Here is a 13,488-nt window from a genome sequence, read left to right on the forward strand (position 1 = left end):
GTCCGCTGACGACAATACTGTTTATCTTGCATCATTCACTTAACCAACAGCTAACGTCTTGCCACCATCACCATAGAAACACACACACACTCAGTTCATTTGATTCAATTTTCAAAATATTACACAGACCTTTTGATATGTCAATATGCTCTTAGCTCTCAGTAGCTTATACATAATTCATGCTATTTATGACAAGTTTGTGCCAGAAACTTTACATATTTAGCCACCCCCCCCCTCAACACGCATACATTTCTCACACCCACTAGCCCAGATCCATTAGCGCCATCTACCGGGACTCCACTTTGCCTACTGCCATTAAACGAAAAGATTACAGCTCGCAATAGGAAAGTAGGAAAACAGAGCTTAAGAGAACATTGAGAAGAGGTCCTCTGACAATAGATAGCTTAGATCCCGAGGCGTCGCTAGGGTTAGGTTTAGCCGGTGCTATCAGTTTATAATGCCGCCCCCTGCCTCCCCTCACCCAAAGCAAAAATGTGCCAATAAAATTTGTCGCTGTTTTCATAATATTTTGATACATAGAACTCATCATCTAATTGATTGTTACGAAACATGAAAATGTGTCGTGGTTCTTTAATGTGGGTTGCGTTGATTCAGACATTTTTTTCACTTTTGTGTTACTCTTTCATTGCTTTCGTTCGATGTGGTCGGCACCGTTTACACCCTACCCCCAGCAACACCACTGCTCAGACCGAACACAGTATTGGAGTAAAACCCCTCGCCAAATCACTTGTATTATGATGTTACTGCTAGACGTCGTGTACTTTTTTAAAAAAGTTTTTTTCTTGACAAAATGTTTCTCGAGTCTCAAGATTTGATTCCCTTTAGTCAAACTTGGCTAATGGCCGGGATTAAATGTGACTTGATGCGAAATGGTTTTGCTTTGGATCCTCGTCACAGACGTAGTTTTAGATCTCCACGCCATCTATGTGTGTGTGTGTGTGTGTGTGTGTGTGTTGATCTGGCAGAGGGGGGGGGGAGAGAGAAAGTTAGTAGAATTCCTACTTTTTCAAGCAAGCTAAGATTGGCTTATTAAACTGTAGTATAGGCTTGTTGAAACTGTAAGATAGGCTTGTTAAAACTGTAAGATAGGCTTGTTAAAACTGTAAGATAGGGCTTGTTGAAACTGTAAGATAGGCTTGTTGAATCTGTATCTTTACAGATTGAGTAGAAAAACAAGAAAAACATTTAAACAAATACTTCATTAAAAAACAAAGCTTATATTAAATGTAGTTATATCAATTTGCTCGGATCCGTCATGTAATTGAAAATAGATCTAGATTAACGATAATAAATCTGTGCGATTACAAATATTTTTACCATGTGTTTTTGTTTAAATGAAAATAGAAGGTTTTATAGTCATCTTTTGTTAATTTCAAACTTTTCTCTCTACAAAGCTTTATCCGAGATTGTGTGTGGGAAAAATAACGTGTACAAACCTTTTACCAGACAGACAGACAAAGTGAATTAATATAAGATTTGTAAACTAAAAAAAGGTCATATGTGTTTATATTTTTAAAAAAAACGTAACATTTATCTATTGTTTGTCCAACATATACATACGACAAACATTTGTTTACAAATACTCTTCAATGTCAATTGTCTTTCTTTTTTTTTCGTTACTTCTCTACAGACAATTCTTCAAGAGATTAGTCAAGAGAAAACCAATTTCTTTCAACAATTTAAAAAGTACATTTTATATTTTGTAATCTGTTTGTTTCAAAAGTTTCAGTTTCAGGAGAGAGAGAGAGACAAAGAGAGAGAGAGAGAGAAGATGGCCTTCATTTTATGTTTTACAATGTCTTTTAAAAACGAAGTTCTGGATCAAATGTCTGTCTTCCCTTTGGGCAATAATTTATGTATAATTTTCCAAGAATAATCTTAAAGCTGATATTTTCTGTGTCTTTTATTTCTTCTTTTAATACTTTTTTTTTTTATTGAAATTCGATTCTGAACTTTTATAAAAGAAATGTTCATTTGTAGCGTGTCTGCATGTGTGTGAGTGTATTGATAAGGGGATTTAAGATCCTGTCATTTTTTTTTTAAACCCGTACAGTTAATTTGTGTGTAAAGAATTATTTTAACATACAATTGAACAATAAAAATAGTAATGACAGTCTTTGATTTGTTCCGGTGAAAATTCCGGATTTTTTTGTTGTGGCGCAGCTTTTCTCTGTTATGAATGAACATGCTATGTTTTGTTGACAAGAGAAACTTGCTTTTTTAAAAAAAAATACGGGATTAATTCAAGTTTAACTTCATAATGACATTCTAGTTTGAAAGTTTTTCTATGTTGACTTGAACTTTGTTCAAATGGACCTCATTCACCAATCGTAAACAAACAACATTTAGCCACGTGGTTCTCTATCTCTTCTATACAAATAACGTAATCCATAAAGGCTGTCACGTGATACGTTTTTTTCATTGTTTTATCAATATTATCACGTGGTTAAATGTTGTTTGCTTACGATTGGTGAATGAGGTCCATTGGTCTCCACAGATTTATGTAATTTGTTTAGAAACGAATTGAGAGTGTCGCCATTTCAGTAAACAATCATATACAATAGGTAGGTCAGGCACACAATGACATATAAAAGGTAGATTTAGTGAATAATGACATATGACAGGTAGGTCTGGTAAAAATGACGTATAGAAGGTAGATTTAGTGAATAATAACATGACAGGTAGGTCTGGTAAACAATGACATACAACAGGTAGATTTAGTGAATAATGACATATGACAGGTAGGTCTGGTAAAAATGACGTATAGAAGGTAGATTTAGTGAATAATAACATGACAGGTAGGTCTGGTAAACAAAGACATACAACAGGTAGATTTAGTGAATAATGACATATGACAGGTAGATTTAGTGAATAATAACATATGACAGGTAGATTTAGTTAATAATGACATATGACAGGTAGATTACGTGAATAATAACATATGACAGGTAGATTTGGTAAACAATGAAATACAACAGGTAGATTTCGTGAATAATAACATATGACAGGTAGATTTGGTAAACAATGAAATACAACAGTTAGATTTAGTGAATAATAACATATGACAGGTAGATCTATTAACCAATCCCAAATAGCAGGTAGTGACATTGAATTATATAACATGTAGATCTAACGAACAACATCTACTTCGAATGTGACTGTAATGATTTGTTTACACACTAATAATAACACTTTCATTTAGCTTGCTAGCTAACAGTGTCTTTTCATTGCCGTCTTTGCTTTTCGTTGTTAGACAGGGCTATTCAAGTCACTATCTCAGACAACTTCATAAATAAGGTGTATAACATAGAAGACCTTTACTACACTAGGTTGGCGACCCGATAGAGGCATAATCTCAAACTGTCTGGTTACCTGAGTACTAAATTAAAAAATAATTACTATAAAAAGTTTTGAAGGGTTTGAGTAAAATCACTGTTTCTACATTCCAAGTTTCTTTTTTTTTTTTAAGCCCTTTTACTCTTGGAAAAAAAAAAGAAAACGCTAAAATAGCTCTCTGGTCACGTGGTTTGCACGTGTCGGCTCTCGAGGAAGACGACTGTAAGTAGATGTCAACCCCTCTAGGCGGTGAGGGTTCTTGTCTTGTGTGAATGAATCGGATGGGTTCGGTGAAAGGGATGGGTGAGGGGGGGGGGCAGCTTGCCTAGATGCTGCCATTGAGATAAAGGTCAAGACGTCTCTGGGATTTCACTTGAAGAATGTTTTATGTCCTACTCTGGAACACCTGAAAGGATGTAGCGCTAGCCATGGTTGACGTCATCGATGGTCTCAGAGCGTTAGTGAAGTTCTCGCTTCTCTGCTTGTTTTGTTATGTGGTGACTTTGTTGGAGCGAGATGTTTGTTTTTTTTAACTGAGAACAGTTTCAAGTACTGATATAATAGTTCTATATCATTCATGTTTCTTATATCTCTGTCTCACACCTTCATTCTCTCACTTTGTCTCTCTCTCTCTCTCTCTCTCCTTCTGTCCTTGTCTCCTTTTTGTTTTTTTCTATTCCATCTTTATCTCTGTCCGAATTCTTTCTCCCTTTTTCCATTTTCTCTTTTCCACCTCTCTGTCAAACTCTCACGCCCTCTCTCGTACTCTCCCTCTGGCAATGTCACTTCTTCTCTCTTTCTCTCTCTCTCTCTCTCTTCCTTTACGCACTTCGGTTTTTAAATTTTTTTTTTTGTCTTATAAAAAATTCCCATACTGGCATCTTTAATTCTTTCTTCTTATCTTCTTCTTGATTCTTTTATGCACCGTATTCATTTCTTTTCAATATCTCTTATTTCCCATTTTAGCCGTTAATACACTTGTTTCTTTTTGGTACGCTCGCTATCCATCTCTTTTGCCTCTTTCTCTTTAATTTTTCTTTCTTATTTCTTTCTCTTTTGTTCTTTTTCTTACTTTCCCTATTCTCTCTCTCTCTCCTTTCTCTCTTTCTTCCCCCCTCTCTCTCTCTCTTTCAGTCTTTTTAAAATGCTATTTACTGCGCCATATCGTCGTGTTGAAGGCCTGCTCCTAGTACACAATGTTTTAGAAACAACTGTGTATTTATGAAGACTTGGGTCTAGCTTGTAATTACCCAAGCTCTCTCTCCCAGCTGGCCACTGAGACACGCAGTTTGCTCAAGGAACTAAACGAAAAACAACAGAAGAACCTGAACATTTTTTTTTTGTTGTTGTCTTCTAAGAGAAGTAGTTTGTGAGTGATAGTTTACCTGGGCACACCTTGAATTACATGTAGGTGAGTCAAGCAGCGTTATATGTGCACCGGCACAGTTATAGCTCATAGATGTCAGCACACAGGAGCGTGGGTTCAATTGGTTGTGTGTTGAAGTGATAGGTAGCTATGCACCATTCAGTGGATATTGGTTGATGTTATTTATTAGACATTAATAAGCACACGGCATTCGCCAGGAAGCAGTTTGTGTGGTTTACATTTACCGTTTGTCCAAGTTGTTAGCTTGGTTGATATACTTAGGCCTCAGTTGTTGTTTTTTAAAGCTATATTTATTGAACAATGAGGTTTGACTTGATATCAATATCAATATCAGTTGTTTGTTTATTCGATTCTATAAAATTCTCTTCAATGCATACAGTTTTATATAGGTCGTGTCATTTGTCATTGGAAAAACGACTTTCTTGACAGTTATTTTACTTTTTTACTTTTTAAAAAATCCATTGGCTTGGTGTGGAATCGCTGGGAACCGCCTCTCAGTTTGACTTGTAACTTGTAACACAGACTTTCTTTGTAATATTGCTTTGCTATCTTTTGAGTCTCTCCACCGACTTCAGTAAACGAGTGTATAAATTATAATTTTGATCAACACTAACATATCGATTTCAATGTTGTTAATTTTTAAAATGAGCAGTTTTAAATATCTATCTTATCAAATATGTTTCCACTCAGCCATATTCTTTTTACATTTTGACAGTTATATTTCTGTAGATACTAATTTAAACAAAACCAAATTGCGTTTAAATAAATTAATGTTTTAGAACTCACAGATTTACAGAAGTTAACTTTGTGTTTAATACTAATCAAGTTGTCCAACTAACAACTTCATTTTTAATAATAAATCTCTGTGTAAACTATAATTATAAATAGCCAATCGCCCATTAAAACTTACTGCAGCAATACTTTTCAATGCAAGGGTTTATACTTTCTTAATTCAGCTTAACATCTTGTAGGATTTTTTAATGTAATAAATGATGAAACCGTGTTGAATACGACTAGGAGGAATGCGTGGAAACATGCTGTGTGTAGACTTTGAAATGAAACTTGTCTAAATCAGCAGGAGAAACACTCCTCCAGGAGACCGAGGCTAGGTCAGGGAAGTGAGTTCTCGTTCTGCGCAAGGCACAACCTCTCTGCACTGATCAGTTTCTTCATTCTGTGGATGGAGTTCCTTGATATATATTGTCTTTAACTTTCTCTCTCTCTCTTTCTCTCTCTCTCTCAAGTTCTCTATCTCATCTTTCTATCACCCTGTCAGTCTCTTATTCTCATTCCTTTTTTTTCTTCTTCTTTCTCTCTTTGTTTCTTTTCATCACTTCCTCTGCTATAAAGAAGCGCTCCACACATACATGCACGATGTTTCTCAGTTATACTCACGCTTCACACACAGGCAGTCACAAACACACAGACACGCGCACACACACACAATAACTTACTTTACAATAAAATCCTATGTTCCTTTCTACCTACATATTTTAAAGGCTTTCTTTTTCGTTTCTTTTCTCTCTCCTTCTAACTCTCACTCTCTCCATCTCTCTCTCTCTCTCTGTCTCTAACTTAGACCCACTTTCACTCACAGACCTCCATGGCCTCCACCTTTCCCTGTCCCTGATATATTTATTCTTTCCTCCCCCCTACGTTTCTTGAAAAGCTCCACAAGAACTGCGCCTATACATTCGTAATGCTATAAATATGCGTGTAGAAAGAAAAAAACTCGTGGGGGTAAAGAGTCTGTCAGAATGTGATCGCATTCCTGTATGTCTGCCTGGGGCTTGAGAAGTAAAGGGGGAGATAATGGTGCTGATAACTCTTGGAAAGAAAGAACTCACTGTGTTCTCTTTGTGGAAGTTGGCTCTCTTTTCTTTTCGGTGTTCATTTTCACTTTTGACATATTGAAGATATTCTTATTGATTCACGGATCTGCGTTAAGGATTAAGGGATTTTTAAATTAAACTAAAAATAAGTAAATAACCAGGTCATATCTTTTCCCCTTTAAACAAACTCATATCACTTTTTGTGTGCATAATAAAATGCAACAGGCTACTGCATCGGAATGACTCCTACTATCAAAATGAACAGATTACGTGCTCGAAGTGTAAGTTTGTAAATCCCATCTCTGTACATTTCACTTGGTATCTTTGGAATGCTAATATTGCTTTTTCTTTTGGTTATAAATAAAAGGTATAATGTCAAATCTTGCTATTACGAATTTCTTTAGTAGATACATCTATTAGGAATAGTGTGTAAAAATATTTGCTGTTGCCTGATTGTACTGAAACTTCTTTTAAAGCAATTTGTTCTTTTGACATTCTAAAAATAAGTTGTTTTTACGTGTTGTAGTAGGTATAAACACAAGAGCACAGACGAATTGTTGATACAGTGCTTTATACAGATCTCCCCCCCCCCCCTTTTCTTTTCTTAGATGTCGGCAGTCAACATTTATGTTCAAAGCCATCAACTAAGAAAAGTGTGAGGATTTGAGCCAATAAAAATGTGAAGCTCAGGGAAGGTGGCACTGAATGTTCAGATCTGTAATGAACATGCATGCCATACGTGCGTCACATGCTTTGCGCAAAGGTTACGTTATGCGCAGGGCATTAGGCGGTCGCCCATTCTCGTCTCCCCAGCCTCCCTCCCCGCGGTGCCGCTTATGGAATGTGTACCAGTGTCTGTATGAAGTAATGCAGAAGCGTAACCTACATGGGTGTCCCTACAATACTCTACATAGGCGCATACATAAATTTGTTGGCCTGCTTTTTCGAAGGGGTCTCTACATAGGCGCATACATAAATGGGTTGGCGTGTTTTTGAGTTAATTATCATCAACACAACTTTGTAGGACTGGCTTTAAAGACGAAGCAGAACAGACTCTGGCTTCTAGACAAAGAAAGTGATTATCTTGGAGTTATCACACAAACATTGATGCTCGTCGGCTTATTTAATTGCCACACGTGCGTTTGGAGGAAACAGGGATGCGGGTGTTTGGAGGGTTCAAGGTTATTCCTGCTGACCTTCTGTAATGTCAGATGTGTTGACGCAGTATAACGTAAACACAGTGGGGGGCTCCAGTTCCTGCCTGCCCCTCCCTGTCTCGTACCCACAAATGTCGTCATAGATAATGGGGAGTTCAAGGGGCGCGCGAGATGCCGCCATTGAAAGGTTGTAAGCTCATGGAACACGTCATTAAGAAGACTAGGAATGTCTGCTGCTACCTTTGTAGCTCAACTGCAGGGCATATTGACGACCAGGCATTACCAGAAGTTCAAGTGTTTAAGAACCGGGAATAAAAACGCAGTATTTTTAGACATAGATACAAATCTATTATTAGCAACTCTTTTTGGTGTCTCAGGTGTTCATGTAACGGAAGTAGTGATCAGTATTTTTGAATCAAGTTTCTAAGTTTTTCTCTTGAAGGTCAAAGTTATGATTTGGTTGGCTGCCATCTTTCAATATGAAGTTTTTCACATTCTTTTATTTCGTTTAATATTACTAAATTTAAAGAATACAAACAGAAAATCTTTCCGGAATTATGGAGAAAAAAAGAAAGTAATCGCCTGCAAGCTATTTTTGTTTTTCTACAGTTGACAGAAATAGTACCGAAGTCTGACCTGAGGGACTTGCGATATATTGCGACTAGAACGTCTATCTCCCCCTCATGCCAATGTAGAATGTCTTACCTTCTGTACACCTGGCACGTGTGGCGTGAGTGCTCGAAGCTTAAGTCAAGTTTACATAGTGCCCTTTCTAAGACTTTCATTGGCTAATCTCTCATGTAATGTTCGCAGCGGTTCTCTGGTTTTGACAAAACTCTAGTGTTCAACTTGGAGTAACCCTTTCTGACTTTGCGATCTATTGAAAGGAGGAAGAAGATGTAAAGCTCATCTTTTTCAGTTGTTCTATAATCATGGGTTAACGAGGGTCCCAACTACAGACCAGCTTCAGTAGTTATCTCACTTGTGGTCTCAACTACCAACCAGCTTCAGTAGTTATCTCACTTGTGGTCTCGACTACCTACCAGCTTCAGTAGTTATCTCACTTGTGGTCTCAACTACCAACCAGCTTCAGTAGTTATCTCACTTGTGGTCTCAGCTACCGACCAGCTTCAGTAGTTATCTCACTTGTGGTCTCAACTACCAACCAGCTTCAGTAGTTATCTCACTTGTGGTCTCAACTACCAACCAGCTTCAGTAGTTATCTCACTTGTGGTCTCAACTACCAACCAGCTTCAGTAGTTATCTCACTTGTGGTCTCAACTACCAACCAGCTTCAGTAGTTATCTCACTTGTGGTCTCGACTACCAACCAGCTTCAGTAGTTATCTCACTTGTGGTCTCAACTACCAACCAGCTTCAGTAGTTATCTCACTTGTGGTCTCGACTACCAACCAGCTTCAGTAGTTATCTCACTTGTGGTCTCAGCTACCGACCAGCTTCAGTAGTTATCTCACTTGTGGTCTCAACTACCAACCAGCTTCAGTAGTTATCTCACTTGTGGTCTCAACTACCAACCAGCTTCAGTAGTTATCTCACTTGTGGTCTCAACTACCAACCAGCTTCAGTAGTTATCTCACTTGTGGTCTCGACTACCAACCAGCTTCAGTAGTTATCTCACTTGTGGTCTCAACTACCGACCAGCTTCAGTAGTTATCTCACTTGTGGTCTCGACTACCAACCAGCTTCAGTAGTTATCTCACTTGTGGTATAATTAGAAAGAGTACCGGTTGGCGTGTTTTGGGATCTGCTATGTTTATGAAAATACACCGGAAATTAGAGATAGAAAGTTGACCTTTTCCGACCTGGTAACCGATTTATACTTGGGAAATCTATTTGAGATTATTTTTTGTCATACTGGTTCGAAGCTGAATCTCGGCATAGGCGGTACGATAATGTTGACCTTTCCAACACAATGGGTTACGGCAATCACTTGTTACGGCTAACACCAGCGGATGTGAACTTGTTAACCTCAGAAGTGTCTAGCTTTTAGACTTGGTATTTCCATGTTTTTTTATTGTTTGTATTACCAGCAAACCCTCTCAATGTCAAGGTCATGCAAAAAATGCCTTAAAAAGTCACTCAATGAAACTTTAATCTTTTTTTTTTGTTGGTGACGACCTTGTGAGGAGATGAAAAGTTGCTTCTGTTAAGTTTTCTCGGGATTTTGAATTTCGGGACTGTTAGGACGCCCTTGAGTCGACCCTAGAAACAGATAATCTTGACATCAACTTCCCAATAGATTGCAAGTTCTGATAGGGGAACTTTACTTTTACTCTCTTATAAAAATGTTTTATGATATCTTTGATTTTTTCTGTAATGTTATTTTAGCTAGAAGTTACACACATATGTGAAGCTATGTATAAGTAAAGCTGTTTTAGAGTATCAAGTTTCAGAAGTTTGTATCGTAGAGAAGCAAAAGTCCATCCCTTGTAAATAAATCTAAAAATCATTTCAACTAATCATCATTATTATAAATGTAATAGACAAACGATGTCAAATATCGTCTCTGAAAAACGCCCCAGAAGACTCGTCAAGTTTCATGTACTTTTCAATGCATTGAATGCGTCTCTTATCGATGTGGGCGTCTGAAGCACTTGTGTTGCTAAGATGTTTGCGCGATTTCCAGAGTGAATGCCCCAAGAGATGAAAGCAATTGTTGCCACAAACCTTTTAACGTCTCTCCTCATGAGCTTGCCGAATGTGGTGGGCATACAAATGAACTGGTTTTGTTATCTGAGATGTACGTTTTAAAAAACGTAATTTCGAGAATGGGAAATAAATTGAAAAAAAAAAAAAAAGTTCAGATTAAAGGGGCGTAATCAATGGAGCTGACTTAATTTTTTTCTCCCCTCAAATCCGAGTGCAAACTTCAACCATTAATGAATCAATAGCGCTCCGTGGACATTTAACTTGATGGGAGGTTGCTGCGATTCTCTAAGTCCTGTAGATGTTGGCCTTGTGATATTTGTGCTCTTTAGATATTTCAGATGGTCACGAATTGTGCCCTCTTTTATCTATATTTAGCGATGAATAAAAGTAAATTTCCCCTTTCAGAGCTTGCGATCTATAGGGCAGATGATGTAAAGGTCACCTGTTTCTGTGGCCCATGGTTAACTAGGAAGTCACGTGGCCAGCACAACAACCAACCGCCTTTACTTTCCCCAACTAATGTCAGGTACCCATTAGAGCTGGGTTGACTCAGAGGCGCCCAAAGATCCCGAAATTCAAAATCCCAGTCTTCACCAGGATTCAAACCCAGGACACCCTATTTATAAACCAACCACTTTGTCACTCAGATACCGCGCCTGAAGGAAACATAATAAATAGAATGGCATGTTGAATATTTCTCTGCGGCCTTCTCCACTTGCAGCTCGGAATCCAAGTATTTGGTAGCTAATTCCAAAGTATTGAGATTAAATCCACTGTTAATAGTATTTTTTAGGGGGGGGGGTGAGTTGTAGCTTTAGAGAACTAATCCAAAAGCTATGCCTTATTGTTGCAGGCTTATTACTTAACTTACACATAAATCTTTCTGCAAGCCAAGTAACTGCATTTACAAACAGAATTAGCTTTGCTTTTGTTATTGAACATTAGCAGGTTTCAAATTCAGTGTTGAAATATTTGAATTAAATGACAGGATGTGAAAGTATTAGAAAAACATAGTTCAAACTCACTGTCCTCGTTACCAAATTTAATGTTGTCATTATCTCTCCCCTTTCCTCATTCTCTCCCCCCCCCCCTCATTTATCCACTCACTTGGCGTCCATTCTACTAAGATGACACCAGCAAAGAGACGCACACTCCTTCTCCCTAACATCCACGTTTGTCTTTCTTTGGGGTGTTGAGTTATTCGCTCTTGCCAAGTTCTTCTGATGGATATCTGTCACAAGAAAACCAAATACTGAGCGCTTTGCTAGATCAGGTTCCAAAAAGCTGTCTCAAAGACATACCGTACTTTACTTACCTTCAGCAGAGCACACGTTGAATCTGGTTAGACTTGGGATCATTTTTCAATCCCGATAAAAGCCCTGGAAATTGGGCATGGCATTTAGTAAGGCATTTGGTATGGCATTTAGTATGACATTTAGTATGTAATGTAGAATCTACACTGTCTACACTACCTGATTTTCTGTCCCTAAATTGTGTTTCTTTTAGTAGCATATGTACCCTATAGTCTCTGTATCAATCCCTGGAATGTTCTGGACGTTTCCATATTGAAGTCATCCATTCATCTAATGGGGCAATAATTGTCTTGTTCCTATTGATCCAAGTAGTATTGCTAGAGTCTAGAACAAAGTTTGGTCTGGAGAAGATTGGACCAGATTTATCACAAGTCTTGCATGTCAGTTCACAACCTAAAATACAAAAAATGAGTGAAACCAGAGTCTGAGTAAAAGTGCAGAGCAAGTGAGTTCATGTCCAGTGTTTGTTGTATGGCGATCTAAAACCTAGAACTTTGGGCAGGATTCTACCTTTTTGTGTATAGGACCATTTTAATGCAAATGTGAACATTTTTTTTTCTTTTATACAGAAAGGAATAGTGTCTTACAGTCTGTAGATGAAAATACTTGGTAACAGTTTTTTTTTTTAATTTAATCTTGGCGTAAACTAATCTGGTATGTCTAATGAAAAAACAATTATTTAGGCATTGATTTGACGAGATGGTTTTAGTTCATGATTATTATGGTGGGTTGGGGGGGGGTGCGTTGCTCTGCAGTCTATAAATACATCAAACCCATGCGAATAAAACCTTACATCTACTACTTTGAAATCGATATTTTTATGTCTATATATGTGCTCTATATTTTGTACGTTTGTTTTGGTAAATGTTTATAAACACCTAACATTTTATCTGTGCATTTATTGTTTTTTGATTATGTAACCTAAGTGGCAAAAACAGTCAGTGAGAGGTCTTGGGGTTTTAGTACCGGGTATGTAATACAAGCAAGGCAGAAGCGTTACAGAAAATTAGTAATAGTACTTATACATATTTTGTTCCTTCTGTGGTTTAACATGTTGTCGTGAGTAGAGCTTGCATACAATGTGTGCACCCAGCTCCAGATCTCCGCCTAATGTTTGTGAAGTCTAAACTCGCCCCAAGCTTGTGGTGTGAAACTAAAACGGTATCAGAGAGTTCTACATCACACATCTCTCCTTTTCATTATAAGATAATGTAGAGCTTATTAGCAACTGTATTTATGCGTATCTGATTAGCACACCAGCGTCACAGGCATCCGTTAAGAAGCGCTTCAATCTGCACCAGCTAATATATTAATCAGACGCTCGTGCCCTTTTGTCTTGACCTTTGCATCACATTTAGCAGACGCGAGACAGCATAATCTCTAAAACGTTTGCTGTCGTCTGAAGCCATGGAAAATTGCCGCCATGAAGCTGTCCAGAGCTCAGAGAAAGGAAGAGGAAATAACAAACAACGGCAGAGACGAAATAATGGCGGAGACCGAGAACAAGTAAAAAAAGAAATAAATTAGATTTATGGGCTCTAGGAAAGTGTCGGCTGATTTCGTAGACTTATTTTTTTTTTGTATGGTAAAGACATCACAGCTGATCAGAGGTGAATGTAAATCTTTCTGGAAGTTTTTTTTTTTTGACTATTCTTATATGGAGATGTTCTTTTGGGAATAATTATTTATGGAATGTAGTCTGAAGGCTATTATGGACTATGAACTTTGTTAGGGCTTGTTTTGTCTCAAAACAAAATGGATGACTTACTGGTA

The 13,488-nt window shown here is 37.6% G+C and overlaps 2 protein-coding genes across 20 annotated transcripts in view; both read left to right on the forward strand.

The window, feature by feature from the left end:
- The window catches only part of LOC106073892 (abnormal spindle-like microcephaly-associated protein homolog), a 122,446-nt gene that overhangs the window by 48,329 nt on the left and 60,629 nt on the right, over positions 1–13,488 (forward strand). The gene's annotated exons all lie outside the window — the stretch shown is intronic.
- Positions 1–13,488, forward strand: part of LOC106073891 (dentin sialophosphoprotein-like) — a 46,365-nt gene that overhangs the window by 15,775 nt on the left and 17,102 nt on the right. The window contains exon 1 of one of the 7 annotated variants that reach the window (XM_056010585.1): positions 4,702–4,768. The exons of 5 other annotated variants lie outside the window; for them this stretch is intronic. The gene's annotated coding sequence lies outside the window, so the exon portion shown is untranslated. Of the gene's footprint in view, positions 1–4,701; positions 4,868–13,488 lie in introns of those variants that run through there. One more of the 7 variants, XM_013234558.2, reaches the window with a different exon arrangement.

Source organism: Biomphalaria glabrata, chromosome 14, assembly GCF_947242115.1.
Source record: "Biomphalaria glabrata chromosome 14, xgBioGlab47.1, whole genome shotgun sequence".
Taxonomy (NCBI): Eukaryota; Metazoa; Mollusca; class Gastropoda; family Planorbidae; genus Biomphalaria; species Biomphalaria glabrata.